This window comes from Prosopis cineraria, unplaced genomic scaffold (genome assembly GCF_029017545.1).
Source record: "Prosopis cineraria cultivar Desert tree isolate PC_DT_omini unplaced genomic scaffold, ASM2901754v1 PC13, whole genome shotgun sequence".
In the NCBI taxonomy this organism is placed as follows: domain Eukaryota; kingdom Viridiplantae; phylum Streptophyta; class Magnoliopsida; order Fabales; family Fabaceae; genus Prosopis; species Prosopis cineraria.
In genome coordinates, this window is record NW_026555344.1 from 28825434 (window position 1) to 28845407 (window position 19974).

The following is a 19974-nucleotide window of genomic DNA, read 5'->3' on the forward strand; positions in this document are numbered from 1 at the left end:
ATTTGAATTCCATCAACATAACAAACTCAACCATTTGAAACCCTCAATCTTTACTTCTAAATTGTCCAACCTTCACTTTACAAGAGGTGGAGCCTGACCACTGGGTTTAATAATTACCTTTAGCTCCCAATAGCATTAATGAGCTATTAAATCCCCATTAATGGCATTACAAACTTCCAACCACCCATAATAAATGGGATTTTTGGACCTTTATGGTGCCCAACAACCCAAAACACCAAAACTCATCATACCTAAGTTTAAATACTCTAATCTACCCCCATTAACTCCATTTGAGTCAACAAATTTAGACCCATAACCTATATGGATCAAAATCCCACTTCCACTATCAAACCCTAACTATAAACTCATAAATGTGGGAGAAAAGGGGAGATTAATGAGTATAATACTTACCTTGGGTGTTTATAGCCTTCAAAATACTCTCAAAGTAGTCCCTAAGCCAACCCTAGCAGATCTTTGGCGCGCCTCTTCTTTCTCTCCTTTCTTTTCTTTCTTGTTCTGTCTCATTTCGCTTCTGATAAAGTGCAGAAAATGGCCACGCGCTGCGGCACATGGCACAGAGAGGTCTTCCCTCACTTAGAGATGGATATACACCGTGGCAGACGATCTACACACTGCGGCATGTGGCACAACAACTTCAACTCTTCTTTTTCTGCTCCTTTCGATGCCCGAGTGGTCCGCCTCGATACCAGACCCACAACTAAGGCTGAAATGAAAGAAATCAAACATGATTATTAGACTTCTATGGCTACACACTACTTCAATTTACTTAATTACTCTAATTAAATTTAATTAATCAGGGAATTAAAACTCGGGATGTTACAGTTGGCCATAACTTCACTAAGGTGGGAGAGGTTAGGGGCTCGATCTCTGAGAAGGTTTCAAAAGACCTCTTTGGTATGGTGAGGAATAACCCAAGTACCACATTGGGGAAAGCTAGCTTCCACTGTAGTGATATGAGTTGGCTCAATCTAAAAGACCGTCGGTTGAGTAGGGTGAGGGTTGTTACAGAGATAATGTCAAAAAATTTTATTGCCATAATTAAAAAGTTGGATGGGTCATGGATAGAGAGTGCTTACCAAGAAGACATTCTTTCCTTAGCATGACAACACTTCAATGGCATCTTATCTCCTCTAATGGTACTCCAAATGCTCTTTTATATATATAGGGAGCACTCAAGTCATTAATTTCTTTTAAATTGTACGTTGTTTATGTGGATTAGATTTTGAATTCTATTAATATAATATTTTTTATTTTATATTAATTTCTTTCTATAATTTAGTGATTATAGTGTACGTGTCCTAATAAATATTAAAAATAAATAAATTAATAGATACAATTAATAAAAATAACCACATATTCAGTTAAAACAATAATAACCTACTTGACAATTGTTTATACAAGCATCAAATAAAGCCATTTTATTTTACAGTTGTTTTAAAAAAGTGTTAAATAATAAAGTCACTTTATTTGGCAGTTTTTAAAAAACAACTGTCAAATACTACTATTTTATTTGACTTTTTTTTGAAATAAACCATCCAAATAAAGATTGAGACTATAAATGATGCCTAAATATTAAATAAGGTTTACAATAAATGTAAAAGAAGCCTATTTTATAGTATTGGATTATTAGTGTGAATTAGCATTTATTAATTAATGGATCAATTATAATTTGAAGCAATTAGATATTGAGTTGAGAGCAGATTAAGTCCTACTTAATTAGGGCAGTGTTTGGAAGTTCTAAGGTCTCAGGCAGAATTATTATAGAAGCATAGTATCAAATAATGTAACTCATAAATTTTCATATTATTTTTTATGTCTGCGAGTTGCAAAATTATTTATCAATATTTTATAATAAAATCATTCTACTCTTTTATTTTTAATAAGCTTAATTTATTCAATTTATACATTTTAATATAGTGTATCTTACAATATAATTTAGACAATTTTAAATTTGAAAACTTATTTTAAAGACAGCGATTATTATTCTACCATCACTAATATTCAATACATTAAAAAAACTCGAAAAAATGTATTTTCATTAAAATATCTTTCCATAATTATGATTCACTTTCATTAAATTTATACTCTGTATATAGTTTAATAGCTTTTTTGTGAATAAATAAAGTCATTTTTATAATTCATTTTATTTTATGCTTTACCAAATGAACTTTTTTTTATAAATAATCAAATATTATAATCAAAACATAAAAGGAAATTGTAAATAAAACACTTAACCAAATGAAATTCAATACAATAACTTAAGGTAGTGTTTAGATTAGTAAATTTGGATTTGAATTTTGGATTTAAATTCTTAGATTTCAAATATCAAATTTGGAATTCATGTATTTCAAATTCATTGTCACGCCCTAAAAATTTAAATGTGACTGGCATGGGATATATGCATAAACATACATCCCTTAAGCTTTGATCAAGAAAACTCTAATATGATATTTTAATTCATTTTAAATAAGATTGAAATTCATTGTAACATTTTTATATAAATAAAAGATTTTAGACTTTTTATAAAAAATTTTGGTAAAGCCTCCCCTCTCAATAAAGCTTCCCAAAAACAAATCTACAATCATTTTACAAAACAACAGCAAAAGCAAGGAACAGAACTCTATTCCCATCAGCAAATAACCAAAATATAAATAATAAGGACGAGGACTCTAACTATATCTTATGTGGAGCCCTTGATATAAAAATTAACAAAATATAATACATGGGTTTAAGGTTGTGTTTGGATAGGTGGATTTAAGTTGGGAATTTGGATTTAAAATCTCATATTTAAAATCTCACATTTGAAATTCATAGTTTATTCTTTGTTTGATGATATAAAAAATTTTAAATTACAATATTAAAATCCTTTGTTTAAATCTAAAGTAAAATTTTAATTTTTAAATTCTATATTTCAATTTAAAAGAAACTTAAAAAATTAGTCAAACTCAACAATACGAATGGCCAATTTTCAATAGGATCAGACAGTCAAAACTGACTAGGACTATGGTATCGGTGATGACCGAGACGGGACACCTGACTTCCATAAGGACTGGACCATTGTGATGACATGGACTAGATGGCTGACTTCTACCAGGATTGAATCGATGGGGACTGGACTACCGACTTCCACCAAGACCGAACTAACGGCAACGACAGGAATCGGATGACTGACATCCACTAGGATCAAAAGGCCAACTTCTACCAAAACTGAACCGATGACAACCATCGAGGCCAAACCCACTGTGACGATCAGGATAAGACGGCTAACTTCCATCGAGACGAGACCCAGTGGAAGTCGACTATCAGGTCCCCATCATTGCCATTGCTCCAATCCTGTCAAAGTTGATCGTTCAGTCCCTGTTGTCATTGTCAGTCCAGTTTTGTGGAAGTTAGCCTTTCGGTGCCAGTAGTCGCCATCTATCTGATCCCGGTGGAAGTTGGTGGTCCCCTCTTGATAATCACCATTAGTATAGTCCAATCGTCAACATCGATTCGGTCCCTAGCTGTCCTAGTGGAAGTCGGTCGTCCCATCCCTATTGTCACCATCCGTCCAATCCTAATCATCCCCGTCGGTCCGGTCTCAATGGAAGTCGGCCATTTAGTTCTAGTTGTCCCCGTTGGTTCAATCCCAGTGGAAGCCAGTCGTCCAGTCTCGGTCAACGATGGCAATTTGTTTCCGTTAACTTCAGCGAACCGGTCCAATTACTGTTAGCAAGTCAATCAAGCCTTCATGGATTTAGGTCAAATTACAAAAGAGATTAAGTTAAGATTTGAAATAATAGGGGTTTAGAAAGGATTTCAAATTACAAAGAGATTGAGGTAGAACTTGGATTTGAATTTGGGTCAAATCCAAATCCATACATTTTTAATTACCCAAACAATGAATTTGGCTCAAATTCAAATCCAAATCTAAATCCATGTGCATCCAAACATAGCATAAGTTTACATTAAAAGAAGCTTGATGTACAATTCCTCACTTCAACTGAATATTACGGCCTCTCAATGGTTAGCGGAAGGTACAATATCAACTAATGTATCTGAGATCAAAATAATAATTTTTAGTGAATAACATCCCAATAATAAATAACTAAACATGAATAAAAGAAAAGTTTGAAACAATTGTGTAAGTTAAAGAGACAATGATCTTCATGAAAAATTTAATAAACTTCAAAATAAAAGGATTATATGTAATTAAACCATTAAATTATTACATCAAATATTGTTATCGTTTAATTTCAAAGATGCAAATAAACAAAATAAATAATTATAAATATATTACTAATTAAAACAAATGAGATATAAAATCACCAAATAATCAAATTTATATTTATAGGGACTTATAATAACAATTAACAAACGTGGACACACAGTCCATGAGGGTAAATAACCAAACACAGTTTATGCCATGAAGACAAATATGGACACATAGTCCATGAAGGTAACTAGCCAAATGCAACTTATGCCACGAAGACAAATGTGGACATATAATCCACGAAGGTAACTAATATGTGCCTACGAGGGTAACTAACCAAACGCAACTTATGCCACGAAGACAAACATGAATACACAGTTCACGACGGTAACTAATCAGATGTGGTTAAAACCACTAAACAGATATGAAAATATAGTCCACGAGGGTAAATAGATGCGGCCAAAGCCATGAAACAGACGTAGGTACAAGACCCACGAATAACAAACATGAGAATAAAGCTCATGCAGATCAAGCTAGCTAATCATGAATCAAGGGCACCATGGGCTAACGGGACTACCATTAGCAACCAGTATTCTGTATAAAGTCCCCTCAAAATTCATTTTCAAACATGCAAGAAAATCATCACTATTAAAATACAGTTTTTATTCTCAAAATCAAACTCGCATGTATAGTTTTAAGCATCAAAACTTGCCAGAATAAAATTTTATAACTAATGTCCATGCTTGCGTTTATTAAGTAACCAAAATTACCATAAGTGATAAAAATAATTTCATTAATCTTGAAAGTATACTTCATAAGAAAAATACATGCACATACCATAATTTAATTATTCTTCTCAATCACTTCATAATTTCACAAGATAAAGAAATTTAACTAACAAAATATCCCATACTTAACATATTTGTTATTAAAAATAGTCTACATAAAAATGTAATATTTTAGATAAATAATTTTATTAGTAAATAAGTTGAGACGTTATTCACTTATCTGATGGGTACTCAAATAAATAATTTACTCCTAACTTGTCCTCTTGTAACAATGCTTGGTCTTTAAATCCTAGTGCCCAAGTAATTCAATTGTTATTTTCTACTCAACATACCATTTGAAAAAAATCTAACTCCAATCCCAACTTTCATTAAAGACAATATGTGATTGTTTTCTAATAATTATTTAACTAACGGCAATATAATCATCACATTTATTTTGCCACAATATCTATTAAAATTTTTTCCCTCTCACACACATTTTATCAAACACCTCACAAGCATAACTCTCCAAATTAAAATTCTAAGCTATTTTTTTTCTTCAAACCTCATGCAAAACTTCGAATGTCAATATTTAAGTTTATCTACCTCCTCAATTCCGGTCTTAATATAATAATCAATCTAAATATGTATTGAATATCATTTAAACACATCTTTCTTTTTTACAACAATCAAAATGTTTAAGGCATAATTACCTATCTAAACTTCTTGGCCCCTAATGTAAGCTTGCTTAAACATCATCTTCTCCCTTACCCATGCACGGCAGCTGACACAAATGGAGAAGAACAAAATTTTAGCCACCGAATCATACCCATGCTCAAACTGGACGAGGAGGAGAAGAGAAGTGGGAATTCCTTCACCTGAGTAGCAAATGAGAGATGGGATGAGAGGAATGAAGCTTTCCCAAACACATGAAAATTCCACACTAAGTCAGTGGCATCAGAGCAGGAAGAAAAAGGACGCTGCCACATGACAATAGAGAGGGAGGAAGATATCAACGATGAAACAGGGGAGGAGGAAATTTTGTGAATCAAGCTTCCAACAGTGTCAGAAAATCTCTCTTTCACTCGCTGATAAAACCAACTCACACACATCGGCCACCGAAAGGAAGAAGACGGAGGAAGAAGCAAGAACCAAGAAGATGACGCAAAGCAGAGAAGAAGAACAAAAGGAAGAAAATTTGGTGCACCTTCGATCTCCAGAGGCGGCAGCGAGAGGAGTACCCACGGTCACCGGCCAACGGACACACAGGAAAAAGGAACGATAAAACTCTCTCGGAGCTTCTGGAGGAATCAAAAACAATGGTGGAGGAGGAGAATATTATATTCGCGAACTCAATTTTTCTGACTCCTCTTCTCTGTTTCTCTTTACAGGGCAGAAGCGTAGTTTCATATAGGTTAAGCAAAATTAAAATCTCCCTTTATGCACCATAAGGTTTCGAACATGTGACCTAACAAGTAAAGACTAAGAGAAAATCCAGTGGACCCCAACACTTCTTGTTAATGTCCCTCCAACAATTGATAAAATACATAAATTTGCGTAATTATTTATTCTAATTTTATAATTGTATTATGGGCTATTACATTCATACACACACAAGTAAATCTAAATCCATAAATTTTAAAGTGCCCAAATAAAAATAAAAAATTTAACCTAAATCTAAATTTAAATTCAAATTCATATATATCTAAACACAGTATAAAGGTGACTTATAATTCATGTGAGGCCCTATTGCTTTAATGGCTTAAAGGTAGCCAGGCCTTGTTCATATGTATTCCATAAGTTAGATTACATAAAATCCTATTGAATAGAAGCCCTAACCTAAATAATTCTTTGAATCGCCAATTTTTCCACATCAATTAAGCTTAATTATTTCTTGTATCTCATGCAAAGGTAAACTGCCAGCAATAATCCACAAATATTATGGAAAACCACACAAACAGGTACTCTTTGATTAGTTGGGTTTATCTAAGCCCAACGAATTTTTCAAATGGGATTTGCAGAAACTTTCTTCGTCTACATGATGATCCATGCTGCATAAAAAACAGACATGAAAGTATTAGCGCTTGATATATCCTATAGAATATTTAGAATAATATCTCTATTATAAAATTTTAAATAACAAAACACATTTTTCCTATAATAATTGTACGTGAAAAAATAAAATTATATTTAGCATTTATACTCCAAAATAGAGCATAAATAAATAATTCTATGTTATATATTCTAAAATTACCAAACAGGCATGGAGATCATGACATCCACATAAGAGCCTCCCATTCAACATATCCACAGCTTGAAATGATCCTCCTCCTTCACTTCTCTGTTAGTGGTGAAATGAAATTGTGAACATGGATATATACAAATAACATAAATACGGGATATGCCATAATTGTGAATATAAAATTAGGCTTCATAAAATAGGAACATAATTGAACATAAAACCGTCCAATATGGCCTTAACAATCCCAGCCTCCTCTCTGGTAGCAATATGGACAGGTTCTTATGTGTTGTTAAATATTGGACGGTTCCTTTAATTGTCCAATACAGATTTCGTGAATGTGCGACCGCATCATATTGGCCGGTTCTTAATCATCTAATACAGACTTGAATAACCTTGTAATATGGCTTTTTTTTTTCTCCTAATAGTGATGGCACAGTGATATGATTTAAAAAAAAATTAGTTATTACTAAAATTTTTGAAAATAGAGACAGATTAGAGACTGAAAAATTTCTTTTCAAATAGGATTAGCAATACTAAAATTAGCGGTGACTTAATTTTTTTTTTTTTTGGGTTAGAGATGGATTCTGACTCTACTATAAGTACGCCTCTAATTTCACTTTTTTTTTTTTTTTGGTGGTAGAGAAAGTATCAAAATTCTCACGTATGAGTATTTGAATTGTTAAAATGTTGTGTATGGTAAAAACTGTTACCTTGTAAAAGTCAACAGCAACAAAATTGGCCCAGCGATTACCAGCTTCAACATAACAAGAAGGAAGCATGTGGATGAGGTCTTGTAAATTATCTTTACAAGCAGTTAGTTTGATTGGAATGGTTCTGAAGTGATTCACCAAAACCAATGATTTGCTTTTGTCATTCAGTTCTGCTGACTCTTCCCGTTTTGGACATTTCCCTTTAACCATCCCCCTGCGTCCATCTGCAATAATATTCTCAAAATGCCTTATCTTCACATAACAAAACTATCGAGTTTATATAAAAACTGAATTCTATGATTTCTTGTTATTAGATTTGAATTGTTTATTGTTGTTTTCTTTGTTTTATTGCTTAAAACTTAAAAGAGAATGTGTGCTAGTCTTTTTAAAGAGAGTTACAAAACAATTGATTAACTTGCAAACAATAAAGTTAAATTATTTTTTCTAGTTAAATTATACGTAATATTTTGTAAACGTTGGGGCTAAATGTAAATAACATCCTTAACCTTTATAAACTTTATAACGAACTTCTTAAACTTTTAAATTTCTGCATTTTACCCCCCAAATAATTTTCCATTGATTCACTGATGAAATATAATATGACAAAAAATTTATATACGCATGACTAAACAGCTATATGAGAGTTATTATTTGTAGATAATTCACAGTCTAAAGATGTTATTTGCATTAAAAAAACAAACTTTAAGAGGGTATATAAGCAATGACATTATGAGCCTGTTGGTGAAATAACATGATGATAATTAAGGACATGAAATCTATACAAATTAATTTGGAAGTTTATGCATATGTTTTTTTGTCAAGTTTTAAATATCAGAGATGTGATTTCGAGAGAGTTATAATTTGATGCCACTCACACTGATTTTCAACCATGAAGTTCCATTGGTAAGCTATGCCTTCACTTTCTTGCTTGGGTTTCTGAGAAGTGAAGACAATGAGCCTATGGTTTTTAGCAAGCATGTGCTTGACTAAAGGCCAATCTTGGCCATCTTGAGGCATGCTTGCGAGAGGAAACCAGTACTTCATCAAACCTGAAGCCTTGAATACTTTGGTTAACCCACATGGTAACTCCACATGATCTTCCAATATTATTGTCAAAATTTCCGATGGATTCCCTGCAAGAAACACTTCTACTTCCTTTAAAGCATTTATCAAAGGTTCCTGTCAGCAAAATCACACACACACACACACACACACACACACACACACACACACACACACAAATAAACAGAAATATTCATCAATTAACTATGTGCAGTTGATAGATATATCAACAAAATTAAAAAAAATCAATATTAATTCTTGTGAAAATACTTTTAAATCCTATTATAAAATTAATTTTTTACATGATAACATAAAATGGGGGTAAATGGAAAATTAGCTCCTAAACTATAAGTCTAAACGTATGCGGGTGCCCAAACTCATTTTTTGTGCAATATTTTCTTTCAACATATCAAAACATTACAATATGGCATTTAGCATTAATAAATGTTAACTTTGATTGTTAGTTGATAAAAAAATTATAGAAAAGACCTCAAAAAATATAGAAATTGACCAATAAAATTTTCTTAGTCCTTTTCTATAATTTTTGGGTTCTTGTTTATAATTTTTTGTTCCTTTTCTATAATATTTTGGTTCTTTTTTTTATCATTTTTAAGTTAAGTAACGATCAAAATTAACTTTTGTTAACAGTAAAGATAACATTATAACATTTTCAAAAGCTGAAGGTGAACAATGTACCAAAACTAAGTTCAGGGTCATAGACTCTTGGACTTATATATAGTTTATGGGCCAATTGGCTATTTAACTATAAAAATTATTATCTAAAGAGGATTGGGTTGGTCAAGTTCTAAATTTATGACTCAGCCCAACTCAATCCAATTTTTTGATTAAAAGAAAATAATAGGGTCAGTAACATTATCCATTATTGACTTGGTTACTTCTCACAAGGTTACATTTGGTCCTGTCATCTACAAATCAATCTCTCATCCTAAGACAAAATTCTGACTCTAGTCTAACTATTTAACCTATAGTTATACTTGAATATTAGAAAAAGATATATTATATTAAAGGGAAAATTAATCTTTTAGTCCTCTAACTTTTAAGTCACTTATAACTCAGTCCCTCAATTATGACTCGCTGTGATTAAGTCCCTCAACTATAACTCGCGTATGACTCAGTCCCTCAACTTTTGAATCACTTACAAATTAGTCCCTTAACCTTTGTTAATTTTTTTTTCATATTAACTTATATCTCACATTAATAAATAAGAAGAGGGTATTTTAAAATAATATATGAGCAATTTTTTATCCCTCTTATTCAATAAAAAAAATTAAAAAAAATAAAAAATAAAGACCAAGTTATAGGTAAATCAAAAGTTGAGGGACTGAGTTGCAGCGAGTTATAGTTAAGGGGCTGAGTCGCAGCAAGTTATAGTTGAGGGACTGAGTTACAAGTGAGTTAAAAGTTGAAAGACTAAAAGATTAATTTTCCTTATATTAAAAAATAAATATAATGTAGTAACATATATTAAGTTGGTAGTAAGTAATGTGGCACATACAAATGCAGTAAACGGATTACATTTTCCCAAGAAGGAATGGCACAACCAAACGTCTCCTTTGTAGTCATAAGTGTCCAACATAAGAGCTCGAACTCAATTCTTCAAAATTAATTAAATTGATGTGAATTAAGTACAAGATGATAATACGTCATTAAAAAAAAACATCAATATACTCCCTCCGTTGTGTTTAATAAAGTGTTCGTAACTAAATTGCAAGGACAAACGAAGGTAGTTAAAGTTAAATAATAATTAGAAACCGTAACTTTGTTAAAAAAGAGTAGCAGTACAACTTTCCAAAAGTGCCTTCTATCATTTTAATACTAAACCTGAACTCACATTAAATTATGAAGGGTATTTTGGGTAATGATTCATCCATTAATGTATCATTGTTTTTCGAAAAAAGGAAACAACCCAAAAACAATCTTGTAAAACCTATCAGAGTAATGATTAAGCAAGTAAATAGAGTGACGATCTTAATATTGTTTTGCTTACATGTAATTGCTGTGTTATACTATCTTCTTGATTTGAGAAGGTAACTCTTGGAAGCTCTGTAGTGTTTAGGATTTGGTTTGCTTTTGGCCCTTCTTTTTGAATTGCAAATGAGTTGTGTGTTGTCAAATATGCATATCTGTTGAATGGAAGAGAATCATTCTGCCCAAATCAACCTTGTTAATTAGTATAGTATATATTATTCCAACCAAAGAAAATACATCATTACTAAATGATTAAAAAAATTCATTATTAAGATGTTCATTCAGGAATTTATTATAGAATAAATTACAATCCAAACCTCTTCATTATACAAACGTTATCATTTTAAAGAATAATAATAAAATTAATATCTTAGAAAATTACTTCAATATAATATCTCCTAAAAGCTTTTAGAACTTCAAAATTATCTTCCAAATCATATGTTGACCTTCTCTATGCAATACAAGAGGATATATAAAATTTTGAAAGCACAAAGTGAAATAAGAAAAATAATGTTACTACAAGTTGATGATCGAGATGTTAATAATGGCAATAAACAGTAAAAATATATACTTTTCATGTGTATATAGAATATAATAGATAGATTGTTAATAATAGAGCTTTTACCCATGTAAAATTTCTCATCACACAATATTATCCATGTAGTTCCCAAAAAGATGGACAAATTAAAGAAGGTAATGAGCCAATTAATATTGTGATTTCGGATTATATCTCTCTCACTCTGTGTCACGCACTCACAGAGACACAAAGTACAAAAAGTAGAGATCACTCTATGGAGTAGAGAAGGGAAATTAATAGAGATGGAGATATATATACCAAAAGATTAAATGGGTTTGAAGTTGTTGATCTCACACATCTTAATCCCTCAAACTTTATAGGACAAGAACTGCAGAACTGCCCGACTCCAGTGTCTTCTGCTTGAGCATTTTTCAAGAACCTGAAACTACAAAACAACGAATTCACTATCTACCAAATAATTAATGAAACTCCTGCTTCGCCACTTTTGTGCGTCTCATATCTGATATATGATTCACACACACACACACACACACACACACACACTCACACACACATTGATAAACGATGGACAAAAAGAAGAACCTTATAGAGATTCTTATTATGATCAGGAACAGAAGAAGCAGAACATGAAGAGATGAGGAAGATTGAAGCAATGACAAAAGGTAGCAGTAAAGCCATTGAAGAGAGCAGAAAAGGACAATGATCGACAAGGAGGTTTCCGGTGTGTTAATTTGGAATTTGAATATGAAAGGTTGTAGATTCGTTTATTTAAACAAAGGAAACTTCCACTTCTGTGCAGTTATCAATTTTTTTAAAAAATCATTTATATTTGATTTAAGAAAAAACTAGAAATTTTATTATCATTATCAATATTTTTTAAAATTATTAGATCAATCATTGAATTAGTTAAATTATTTCAATATTAAATTACTATAATTGTAATTGAACCGTTGTCCAATTGAACATAATGAACTAACATATTTTTAAAATAAAATTTATCTTTATTGATTTTGGCAAGTTCTTAATTAGTTTTTGATTGATTTTCAATCAAATTTAATGTTTTTAAACGATACTTTCAAAAAATTATAAATTTAATTTTAATTAAAATAAAAGAAAAAATTGGTAAAATCATTTAAATTGGGACTGAACAATTTAGATTTTGTGTGTGTGTGTGTGTTATATATATTTCACATATTTAAAACATGCAATGGATCTAAGCAAGTGCTTAGGTTGTTTTAAATGACAATGAAGTTAAGAATGTAACATCTGATAATGTAAACGGAAATGATACTTATAAAAACCATCTGTCCAGTGTCCCTTGAATTTTTGGAAATTCAAGTCACAATTGGTCTGTAAGGGGAAATATGTTTTATATGAACATGTCAAAGTTTGTTATGTTCATAATAAATTAAAATAAAGATAATTTAGTGCCCATCGTGTCTCAAATAGAATTTGGATCATTTAGATTAAATCTAGATTTTCAAATTAGTAATAAGCATTTATTATTTTTATAAATTTTTTAATAAATATAAAAAATATAAATTACAAGATTTAAATTTGCACCGTTAAAAGCTCATTAGGGGTGATAAGCACCCAAGATGATTCCCGTGCAGCCATGGCCACCCTAAATGGCACATAAGCGAAATAACACAATCATGAAAACACACGCAAATTCAAGAGTAGTGACCCCAAAGCTAAACGTAAGAACAAAGGTAGATAGATCACCATCCTCGGTCATCGTATACTGAAATGAAATCTGGTTGAACTTCTTCAATCCCACCAAAACTCATCTTAGCTAAGATAGTTTTGAAATCCATAAGTTGATGCCCTTGAATGTCCATATTTCTACGTGCTCTTAACACCAAGTTTGACCTTATAGAAGTCTCATTATTCACTCCCTTCAATCCTCCTTCGTAATTTATCTTAGAAACTCTTATTTTCCTAGTGTGAAAGTCAACCCCATATTGGAAGGGAGTTAAATCTCTCTTTGCTTGCCAATAACTATTGTTGGAGTCTCATATATGCTAAAGATGCAGAGATGTAAAAGAAAAAAACCCTATAGGAATGATCAACCCTTGTGGCAAATATTTTTTCTTTTTTTGAAAAAAAAATTGAGTTAGATCCCATGAGCTTAGTAAAGCCAAGATATGCCTACCAACAAAGTCCTTATATCAACAATGAGATTCGATCTTACGACCTTGTAGGTTATGGATTAAATTCTTATCAAATTCCTAGATTAAGAACTTCCTTATTTTTTGTTTTAAGAGCTGTCTTATTTGCTTGCATTGATGCTTTATATATATAAGATAAGGTGAGCTAGGTTCTAGGAGCTTATTAAGAACATTGCATGCTTTCAAATTCAAATAATACTTATAAAGATATTTATAAATTATCCACTAATAAAATCCTCATACAAGTGATTGAATTTGATTCTACAACCTATTATGGATTATGTGTTAAATTTTTATTAATTGGATGAACTTTTATGGTTGTGTAATGTTGGATTTCGAAGAAGGTATTTCATGAAATCAAAGTCCAACGGCCCATTTCGCACCAAAGCCCAAAGTAATAAATGGACAAGTTCAACGTTGCATGGGTCCCACTAATCTAATCCTCCAAATAATCCAATGCTGACATCATGTGTATTTCCCGACATGGAATGATTATACTTCAATTTATGTTTCAAAAGGAAATGTTTGCAAATGTTTGTCATGGGATAGGATGAATGTAAAGTAGATATCCAAAATCAAATCTTGCTTGAGCTCGAATGAACAAATTGTCCTTGGGGGAAAAAAACATTGGGAAAAATATCAATAAAGAACCTCTAAAATAATTTAATATCTGACAATGATTTAAATAGATTGTATATTTATTAAAACTTGAACTTCACTTATTAATTGGTAATGTTTATTTATTAAAAATCATTACCATGTATTAAATCATTTCAAAGGTCTTTCAATAATATGTTCCCAAGGCATATTATTATTTATCCAAGACGACTAGATGAGTCCCTTAAACACCAATCCTAGACATGGACAAGGCAATGACAATTGAAACAAAATAAAAAAGGTTCTATGATACGGAACATCATCCATATTTGACAGCCCCATTATTTAAGGTAACTTGACATCGGTGAACTAGAGGCATGTGAATGGATCAACTTGACCCTGGATGTGTAAAATCTAAAAACTCACCTGAGGTTTTTGACATTTGAGGACCTAAAGGGTGAGCCGGTGAGCTATTAAGGGTTTTGAAGGACCAAGTTTGTTGGGCATGGAAAATGATAATGGTATGGGTGATATAGTGAACCTACGTAGTTTCAAAAATTTTAGTAATTTGGCATTGAATAAGAGCGAACAGTATAGTCAAGTACACAGACTAATTAACTTGACTAGAATAGTATTTCAAAGTGCACGTTGAAAAACTTAATGAATTAGGAATTTAACAAAATAAAAGACACGTCAGTCAATATAATTTATGTTTGTTATCTAGAATATTTTCTAAATATTTTATCATTATTGTATATATATCTCAGTCATTATTAGAAGATATTATTTGATATTATTATATAATTATTAATCATTATTAGGTTGTCTTTTTCTTAATGTATATATTGTACCCTTCAGCTCAATAATAGATAAGATATTTCTCCATATTTCTCTTGCTTCTTTCATGGTACCAGAGCCATTTTTTTTCTGCTCCTTCTTCCAGTACTGCATCTCCATCATCTGCTTGTTTCATCCTTGACACTATCCTTAGCTGCTCTTTTTTTTCATTTTTTTTTCATCTACTCATTCCATCTATTTTGTCTTCTTCCTCATTGAATTTTTGAAACTTCTCTCTCTGATTAAGCTAATCCGTGTGGACTCTTTCTTATTTATTTATTTATTTATTTATTTATTTATTTATTTTACCCCTTTTTCTTCAATGGAAAAATCTGAGGTTGCTCAACCTATTTCTGTTTTGTTGACTGGTTTTAACTATCGCTTATGGATGGAAAGTATGTGTAGTTTTTTGAAAGGCAGGAAACTTTAGTGATATATTACTGGAGATGTCTCATTTCCTGTTAGATCCTCTTTTGAAGATGACCAAAAATTTACTGATCGGTTGGATGATTGGGATAGTAAAAATAATCAAATCATAATATGGTTTCAGAATACTTCTACAGCTAGTATTCATCAACAGTTCGGGCGCTTCAAAACTGCTAAGGAGGTATGGGATCATCTTGCTAGCCGGTATACCTCTTCTGATTTGTCCAATCAATACCAACTACAGAAGGACTTAGCTATTCTCAAAATGGAGAAAGGTCAACCGTTGCTTGAGTTTCTTTCTAAGATGGAGGCTATTTGAGACCAACTAGCCTATTCTGAGCCTTCTTTTAAAAATGATGAGGATGTTAAAGTTTTCTTCAAGTAGCGAGATCAGCTTTGTCTTATACAATTCTTGATGGCTCTACTGATGATTTTGAGCCTGTTCGTGCCTCTTTGCTCCACCAAAGCCTACTTCCGACTCTTGAGGATGCTCTTCCTCGTCTCCGTTCTGAGGAAACTCGTTTGGGTCTTCTCCAACAATCCCCTGACATGGCTTTCACTGCTCTTGGAAGGAATTCTAAGCTTTGTCGTCGCTGCCCTCAATCTACTCACACCTTTGATCAGTGTCCATATATTGAATGCAGAACTTGCCAGAAGAAGGGACATATTGCTGCGAATTGTCCTTCTTTGACTTGTCGTTATTGTAAGAAGCCTGGGCATCTTATTGATCAGTGCCCCACTCGACCACCCAAACCTGATTAAGGGAGGTCATTCAAGTCTAGTTCCTCATCATCCAAGCCTGCTCTATCTGTTACTGATGAGCCACCTATGCTGCTGCTGCTTCTACTTTGGGATCCTCTATTGTTGAACTTGAGTCTTTACTTCGCAAGCTTATCTCCAGCTCTTCTAGTCCACCTGCTACCTTAGCCACACCTTCAGGTACACCTTCTTGGTATTTTGATTGGTCGAATGTTTGAGCTCAATTACTTGCATCTTCCTAAAGTTACTTCTTCTAGATTGTATGCTCCCTCCACTTCTGCTTCCTTTGAATTATGGCATCATCGTCTGGCTCATCCGTCTTTGACTGCTTTGCGTCCTTTACTTTCTACTGGTCTTTTAGGACATGTTGATGTTGAGACTTTACATTGTATCTCTTGTCAAATTGCTAAATAGCCTGCTTTATCATTTAATAAAAATGACTTTATTGCTAATGAGTCTTTTGATTTAGTTCATTCTGATGTTTGGGGCCCAGCACTCACTCCCTCTATGGGAGGCTCACGATATTTTGTGATTTTTTGTTGATGATTTCTCCCATTATACTTGGATTTACATGATGAAAAGTCGATCTGAGTTGCCTGATATCTATATTAAATTTGCTACTATGGTTCGCACTCAATTCTCTAAAGTTATAAAAATTCTTCGCCGTGATAATGTCTTGGAATACCATGATTCTAAATTGCTCAAATTTCTTGATGCTCAGGGTACAATCTCCCAATACTCATGTCCTTACACCTCTTAGCAAAATGGCCGAGCTGAACGAAAACACCGTTATATTCTTGACTTAGTTCGAGCCCTCCTCATTTCTTCTTCCTGTCCTAAACGCTACTAGGGGAAGCTACTTTAACTGCTGTCTATTGCATAAATAGAGTTCCTATCCCAGTTCTTGGTAATATTTCTCCTTTTGAGTGCCTTCATGGTATTCCTCCTGATTATAGTCTTTTGAAAGTGTTTGCCTGTGTCTGTTTTGTTCTCCTCCTTCCATATGAAACTACCAAATTGCAAGCCCGTGCCCGTGTTTGTTGTTTTCTTGGTTATGACCCTGAGCATAAGGGTTATCGTTGCTGGGATCTTATATCTCTTCGCGCGTCATGTTGTTTTTTGGGACCATATGATGTTCTCATCCTTAATTGATTTCTCCTCCGTTTCTCCTCCTTCACCTTTTATTTTCACATATCCTTCGCTTGATCTTTTTCCAAGTGACTTTGATACAAATTCCCCTATAGAGCTCACTACCAATGCTACGCCTGCTCCTGATATGCCTACTGTCAAGCCTCAAGATGGTTCTATGCAAGCCAGGTCTCCTGAGCCCGTATTGTCCGATGATACTCCGCCCCACTGTATAAGTAACCTGTCCTCTTACCTTAGTGATTACCATTATTTTTCCACTGTTCTCCAGTTACAGAAACCCAAATCCTTTAAGCAAGCCTCTTGTGATCCCTTATGGCAGCAAGCTATGAATGAAGAATTGCAGGCTTTAGAGAAAATGCACACTTGGGATCTTGTTGATCTTCCTTCTGGTAAAACTCTTGTTGGTTGTCGATGGGTGTACAAAAACAAGACTCATTCTGATGGCTCTTTAAAGCAACGTAAGCCCACTTGGTGGCCCAAGGGTTTACACAGGAATATGGTGTTGATTATGAGGAGACTTTTGCACCTGTTGCACGCATGACTTCTGTTCATAGTCTTCTGGCCATTGCTACTGTTAAGCACGGGTCTCTTCATCAGATGGATGTTAAAAATGCTTTTTTGAATAGAGATCTAGAGGAAGAAGTGTATATGAAGCCTCTACCCAGGTATCAACATCCAAAAGATAATGTTTGTCATCTTCGTCGAGCTTTATATGGGCTTAAGCAGGCTCCTCATGCATAGTTTGCTAAGTTTAGTAACACTATGAGTTAGCTAGGCTTTACTTGTAGTCCTCACGACTCAGATCTTTTTGTTCGATCTACTACTCGTGGTATTATTTTGTTGTTGTTGTATGTTGATGACATGATTATCACAGGCAGTGATGATATAGGAGTCCACGAGCTCAAGATATACTTGGGGCAGCAATTTGAAATGAAGGATCTTGGTAACTTGAACTATTTTCTTAAGCTTGAGGTCCATCATAAAAGAGATGGTATCTCTCTCTCTCAGGTCAAGTATGCTATTGATTTGATATCTCGAGCTCATCTTTTTGATGAGGAGGTTGAAAATACTCCTATCGAGCCAAACGTTCACTATACTTCTACTGATGGCACCTTGTTGGATAATCCCACCCGTTACCGCCAGTTGGTTGGGGACCTCATCTATCTTACTATGACTCGCCTTGACATTGCTTATGCAGTCCACATTGTTAACCAGTTTATGTCAGAGCCTCGAACTACTCATTATGCAGCAATTCTTCAGATCCTTTGGTACATCAGAGGCACTCTATATCATAAGCTTCACTTCTCTGCTAACTCCTCTCTTACACTGTGAGCTTACTCCGACGTCAATTGGGGTGGTGATCGTGATGATCGACGATCTACGATTGGTTTCTATATCTTCCTCAACCATTCCCTCATCTCTTGGAAAAGTAAGAAGCAGACGTTAGCCTCTCGCTCCAGTGCTGAATCAGAATACCAAGCATTAGCAGATACTACCGCTGAAGTACTTTGGCTTTGTTGGTTACTTGACGAGCTAGGAGCATCTCAAAGCTCCTCCACAAACATCTATTGTGACAGTCAAGCTGTAATCAAGATTGCTCATAATGATGTGTTTCATGAATGAACTAAACATATTGAGATTGACTGCCACTTCACTCGGCAACATGTTGTTAAGGGCACCATCTAACTTATTCCAATTCGAACCAAGCATCAACCGACAAACTTTTTTACAAAGTCTTTTAATCCAGGCTGCTTTTGTTTCTTGGTAGACAAACTCAAGTTACTCTCGATCAAACCATCTTGAGTTTGAGGGGGATGTTATCTATAATATTCTCCAAATATTTTATCATTATTGTATATATATCTCAGTCATTATTAGAAGATATTATTTAATATTATTATGTAATTATTAATCATTATTAGGTTATCTTTTTCTTGATGTATATATTGTACCCTTCAGCTCAATAATAGATAAAATATTTCTCCATATTTCTCTTGCTTCTTTCAATGTTTATTTTTCTTTAAATTTCATTAATTTAACACGATACTTTCAAATTATTATTTTATGTCAATATAAATTTTATATATAAATATTTCCGTACTTAATTATTTAAAGTTCTTTAAATTGTGGGGAGAGAGTAGATAATTACATTATGGACAAATTATTAATTTTAAAAATTTTAATATAATTATAAATAAAAAATTAAGCATTTTGGAATCTTTAATAGAGAACGTTGTTAAAAATTTGGAGTAAAATATACATTTTGAAAATAGATGTGAGCTCTCTATAATTTTAGCAAAATGGAAGGGGGTTACTGTATTTTACTCATAACTATATTATTAAACTTATCCATAATTTTTGTTAAACTTCTATAATAATTTATGAAATGAAGAAAAAAAATAAACCAGAAAATCTTATAATTTTGTTAATTTTAATTACTCTACCATGGTGTGGCAAATTAAATTTTGAATTCTCCCTAGAAAAAGTGCTAGATTTAGCATTTGACCATGGCTT

General features: G+C 32.8%; 1 pseudogene; it reads right to left on the reverse strand.

Annotated features, from left to right (window-relative positions):
• Positions 1–3438: 3438 nt before the first annotated feature.
• LOC129289985 (PI-PLC X domain-containing protein At5g67130-like) lies at positions 3439–13362 on the reverse strand (annotated as a pseudogene).
• Between the last annotated feature and the right edge of the window lie 6612 nt (positions 13363–19974).